The sequence below is a fragment of the Alosa pseudoharengus genome, unplaced genomic scaffold, assembly GCF_046254945.1.
Source record: "Alosa pseudoharengus isolate Yale_2024_CS ecotype anadromous, Long Island Sound unplaced genomic scaffold, YU_APseudo_1.1 YU_APseudo_1.1_scf_18, whole genome shotgun sequence".
NCBI classification, from domain to species: domain Eukaryota; kingdom Metazoa; phylum Chordata; class Actinopteri; order Clupeiformes; family Clupeidae; genus Alosa; species Alosa pseudoharengus.
Genome location: NW_027468650.1, coordinates 1,682,537 through 1,688,954, shown reverse-complemented (window position 1 = coordinate 1,688,954; position 6,418 = coordinate 1,682,537).

The window sequence follows — 6,418 nt, the reverse complement described above, 5'->3', positions numbered from 1 at the left end:
AGGAGGACATACCTGTTTGGCCTGGGCTGTATATGCAAGCGTCTATAGGAGGACGTACCTGGGCTGTATCAAGCGTCTATAGGAGGACGTACCTGTTTGGCCTGGGCTGTATATGGGTTTATCTGTCTGGATGAAGGTCACGGGATCAGGTTTTGGCCTGAACTTCACCAGACTCTCTGAAGTCCAGTGAGATGTACGACCCTCGACCTCTACTTTGATACTCTGCACAGAGTCTTTATTTACCGATGGGGCCTGTTAAATAACAAAAATAACCTGGTTAAATAACCTGGCCCCTGCTCTCCAGGTGTGTATGTACCTGGCCCCTGCCCTGCAGGTGAGCTACTGACCTGGAAGTGGACGCAGCGGTGGAAGTCTGTGTCTGAGGTCTCCTGGTGCAGCATCTTCTTCTTGTCTCCACTGGTCAGATATATGGACATGCGCAGAGTCTCGTTAGGACTCTGGAGGCTGGCACACAGTTTGGCTTCGGATGCCGACCTCATCTGGGCAGGGAAGGTCACCAGGAACGACCTACAGAGATGCAAGGCGTTTCCCCACACCCCCTCTGAGCATTCGTACAGATTACAGCAATGTGTTTCCCCACACTCCCTCTGAGCATTCGTACAGATTAAATGACCATTAAATGACTAAGGCATCGTTTTCCAACCTTGGGGTCAGGACCCCATGTCGCCTGAAATTCAAATGGGGTCGGCTGAGTATAAGGCATCTTAAAATGTACAAGCATGTTACATAAGAATATATATTTATAAAAACCTCTTGAAACTAGTATGGATTGTTCATTACAATCTAGCAACGTAAAAATAAACTTAAGACAGCGCGATATATTTGATTGATGTGCTTAAAAATCAAAGTACCGCTCTCGACTGGATGTTACACCAGAGATGAGATGCGCGCTCATATTGTGAATGAGTATGGGTCGCCAACATTTTGTGACATCAAAATAGGCTTACCTGCCAAAAAAGGTTGGCAAGCCCAGGACTAAGGGGATGTTTTAATGCCACTCATGCTTGCAAATGAGGAGATAGCTCACCTGCAGTATAGATGGAACTAATGCTGGGCGGTATACCGGTTCACAGAATACCGGTGTATATTTTCGTTATGATATGAATGTTTGATATACCGCCATACCGGTGCATTTGATTAGACAACGTTTGGAACGCTGCACCGCACGACACTGTTTCAGACAGGACCCCTGTTTGTGACCCTTAAGGCTTAATTTCTCCTTAAGTAAGGGATTTATTTAGGGGGTTGCACGGAATACCATAAAGATTGTTCCACAGCTGTAACTATTTGGCTAGTAGGCTTATCATTCATCTCACCTTAAAAATATTCGCTGAAATTATCCAGGTAGCAAGTAAAGCATGTTCTAGACACGAACTGAACAATACTAGCTGACTAGCAGAGATCCTGACTGTCATGGTTGCTAACAAGACATCCACATGAATTCTGTTCTGTTCAGTAGAAAATGCTGAACACCTGATTAGGCATGGAAAAAAAAAAAATACCGTCATATACCGTGAAACCGTCATATACATTTTTGGTGATACCGCCTAGCACTACACGGAACCAAAGACTACACATCCCACCTCCAAAAGGGAACCACAAAGCATCTATTTTCTTATAGTCCTTTATCTCTCAATTGGTTTCCACTACCCCCTCCATCTAATAGATGCCCCCACTAGCCTCGAGGGGTGTGTATACTCACGGCTCTGGTGTTGCTGTGTGTGTGTATGTATACTGACGGCTCTGGCGTGGCTGTGTGTATGTGTGTGTGTGTGTGTGGGGGGGGTGTATACTCACGGCTCTGGCGTTGCTGTGTGTGTGTATGTATACTGACGGCTCTGGCGTGGCTGTGTGTATGTGTGTGTGTGGGGGGGGGGGGGGGGGGGGGTGTATACTCACGGCTCTGGTGTTGCTGTGTGTGTGTGTGTGTGTATATATACACTCACGGCTCTGGCGTTGCTGTGGAGGAGCAGAGTGTGTAGAGGCAGAGTAGCAGCCCTCCAGCAATCAGGATCCTAGTGAGGGCCATTCTGCGCTGATTCTCTTAACTGAACACGCTCTTAACTCAGCCTGATGCTCCTGCTGCTGTGCGGACAGAGGGAGAGGGAGGCATGGATGTCCTCGGTGTGCTGGACTTCAGTCTCCACACAAACAAACATTTCCCCACATTACCATGTAGATAGTATGACCTACGACCTTACCCGTTGCCTTACCATGTAGTTAGCATGACCTACGACTAGGCTTGGGTATCGAATATCGAGTATTGGCTGGAACCGGGACTATCTTTAAGATTTTTTTTTATTCCCACCCCTATGTTAAATTCCCATAGAGACAGGCAGATTTAGTGTTAGATGGGTGTTATTTCAGTTAGCCTATTAGCTGGTTTGATGCTCATTGAGCTCAATGCAAATCAAACCAGCTAATAGGCTAACTCAAATAACATCATGCCAATCTTAGGTATGGTGAAGGGTATGTGATGATGTGGGGCTATTTTAATTCCAAAGGCCAAGGTAACTTTATCAGGATGCACAGTATTCTGGATCCATGAAATAACTGGCCTTTAAAAATAAAAATCTGCCTGTCTCTATGGGAATTTAACATAGGGGTGGGAATACTTATGAGCCCTGTATTTTAAGGAAGAACATTTATTTATTTATGATACATTATTCATTCACTAAGAAAATTGGCGTCCTTAAAGGTTAGATATTTCCTCATTTTTCACTTAAGGCATTAAGATCAATTTCCAAAAGATGATTTTATATTCCTCTTTTCAGTCAACTTTAGCATGGGTGCCAATACTTTTGGCCATCACTGTATGTGCAGTGCTTCACAATCAGGAGGAAATACTGTATATGTTAAGTTGATCTGTTTGCATCTTTCCAGCGTGTGTTGCTGGCCTAGCCTAGGGAAGAAAATATCTGTCTAAGTTATAATAGCCTACCTGTAATATCTGCCAGCAGCTTGCTTGCCAGCGTTTTCCAGTAGGCTAGGCCTACTTCGCAAAAGTTGTGAAATATAACCGCATATTTTTTGAATGTCGGCAACTGCTACATAAAAAAAAAAATAATAATAAGTGCGTTCATAACACGTGCGTGCTTGAGATGAAACCAGCAGTTTTCAGCAGGATCATGCAAGGAGGACCGGTCTCTTAATTTAAAACAAGTCAATGGTTTTACAATGTTTCAGTCAAGCTTTGGTTGGTTTAGATACAACTGGTATGCAACATATAAAGTAGTAGATTAACTTTAATTTGCTGTGCTGCATATTGGACAATAGATGCACATAGTAAATTATATAAAGTAGGCTTATTAAAATATATAAATAGCTTAGTCTAACTTTGAAAAAAATATTGAAGGGAATCCAGTCCAGTGCACATGTCTTTGGCAAGTAGCCCTAGGCTACTACAGACACAGGTGAAGAAGTCAGCCTCAGCAGTAAGCAAAACCAAATATGTACAGCCAGCTTCAAAAGCAAGCAGCCCAGACCCTAAAATTGGGCATTTATAGCTGTGAAGGTAATTCACACAATTATTTTTCTTGCGCCAAAATATATTTGGTAACTTCTGTAGACATCCAAAATGGGGTGGGGGTTAAAATTAGTAGGAAAAAAAAACTATTGCATAAACAGCCATATATATCTTTTTGCCGTGGTATAGTCTTAATTTTCATTTAGATGTCTTGAAAAGGTCTTAAAAGTCTTTAAATTTGCACTTGGAAAATGTGCAGATACCCTGAGAGAGGCCGTTGGTTAGCTAGCTCATTTAAAATATCCTAAACTTTTTTTGACCCTGCCTTTTAAAAAATAAAAAATAAAAAAAAAAATTAAAAAAAAATAATAATAAAAAATAAAAAATCGGAATCGAGAATCGTTAGGAACCGGAATCGAAATAAGAAATTTGAATTGGAATCGTTCAAATTGAAACGATACCCAACCCTACCTACGACCTTACCATGTAGTTAGTATGACCTACGACCTTTTCCCAGTTCATCAGGGCAACATCAAATAGCAGCAACCACCACATCTTTGATCAACTTTGATGTAACACGATGTAAATACAAACACGATGTTACCCATCTACCTTTTACTAACACAGCATACCAATACATTTGGGATTGCAGTTAGGGTTTTAGGTGTTTTCAACCTTTTTTGAGCCATGGTAGGCTACATTTTATTTTTTTTAAATCCAGCGGCACAACATCAACCAAAAATGTAACAGAATACACAGTGTAATCTCATTTGTTTACAGATCAGTTCAGATTCTGCATTTTTTGCTTTTCAAGTATAGGCCTAGGCCTACTTATCTATCGCTCTCATCGGCCGTCATATTGCTTGAGGCAAACACCTAATGGCCACCTTACAAAAAACAACTTTGACAAGATTTGGGAAAGATTCTTGAAAGATTGTAGTCTTTTAACTAATGCCTGCAATTCAAGCTTTATTCAAAAGACTCCACTCTTAAGAATCTCTCCCAAATGTTGTCAAAGTTGTTTGGGGTGCAAACAATCAGAGTTGGTTGATAATTTGACCATCAACATGGCGTAGCCTACCTGGTTACCTCGCAAATACCCGTATGTTTGTGTGAAATAATTAACCGATCTAATAAATTCACCGGTTTCAAAAAACCAGAGTCGTGTAGACGGGCCCTTATTGTCTTTGGGCAACACTTGCCGACAATCAGAGACACCTGTTGCTCCATTGGCCTTGATTGTTGCCGCCACCATGATTACGTTCTGGAGCCGAATGCGTATCTAGCTTTCTAATCTATTTTTCATCGCCAGTTCTCAAGGCTACATTGCAGGCACAGATAGCCTACTCAACAATATCTTAGCCTACTTTGCAACAACTAAATAGTTAATGTTTTAGGACCAATTAAGTGAAATTGGACAATTTCCCGCGGTACACCTGATCTCTCACGGCACACTGGTTGAAAATCACTGAGTTAGGGGGATCATGGTAAATAAGTAGAGCCTCCAATGTGCTTAATGTAATAAACGTGTGTGTGCTGGTAGTGTAATGTTTGTTCACACCTAAGGAAAGAATGAAAGCAATCATACCAATCGGATCCCTGTCAGCGTGTCGTCAGATATCAATAGCTGCGTGGGATGACTTGGCCTATGATCAATACTTTTGTCCCAAAAAGGACCAGGATTGTAACAAAGATACACAAAGGACTTGAATGGCTGACTGGTAGTAGCTTACTTTTTAAAGATTCTGCAGAGATAAAAGCCACAATGGATAAACCGTTGGGTTTTAAATTGTTAAAGCTCGCAAACATAAACTTCTCCATTTGAATCTCCTTGCCCCCCACCCCATCTCAACATGTGCGCGATGTTTGCGGAGGGCAGGCTTTGCTGCGCAGTCTGAGGACGCCGAGTTTTAACCAGCATGCAGGTAAACGCCTCCACATCGCCCCTCTTGCGCGGCTGAACACAACGCAACTGTCCCAAACATTTGGACGGATTTAATGTAAATTATAAAGGAAAGAGCTCGTTTGTGGTCCAGATAATGTTAAGATTAATGTTAATGCGTCCATTCCATCTACATATCACAAGTATGAAATCCACAATGTGAATTGTTTTATCAAACTATTTACCGACTTTTCCCGAGTGAGTCTGAAGTAGAGGCTATGCTTTACCTGAGTAGGCTCCAATAACTATGAGGCTGGCGTCGCACCGCGGCAGAGCCTGAAGTTGAACGTGTAGAGAGTCTCACCTGTAGAGAGTGCGGCGTTGGGGAACGGGACCGCGTCTGCCAAGAAATAAGTGTTCGGTGCTGTGCTGCACCTGCGCCACATTAGAAAAACGGAATGTGGGCGTGCTCAGCAACGTCCTTCTCTGCGAGACTTACTGGCTGTCTGATGTGCAAGAAATGTATTCCCTTCACTTGAGAGTGGACGACTTAATGTAAAATGCCACGTGCAGCCAGGGTTGGGTAGTAACGGATTACATGTAACAATCAAGTAACTATAATCAGCCCAGATTACAATAAAAAAAAAAGTGTAATCAGACTACAGTTACATTGTTGGGGATTACCTGATTACATTTTATCATGCAAACAATGCAACTTTTTTATGATAGCCTATGACAAGCTTCGGGCTTGCCGGTTCGATCCCCGACCAGTAGAAAAAATGTGGCCCACATCCACGGCTGAAGTGCCCTTGAGTAAGGCACCTAACCCCTCACTGATCCCCGAGCGCCGCTCCAGACAGCTCACTGCTCCGGGTTAGTATGTGCTTCATCTCACTGTGTGCTCATTGTGTGCTTCATCTCACTGTGTGTTCACTGTGTGCTCTGTGTGCTTCACTAATTTACGGATTGGGAGACCAAATTTCCCTCACGGGATCAAAAGAGTATCTATACTTATTACTAACTTATTTACTATTGGGGCAGGTCTCTCG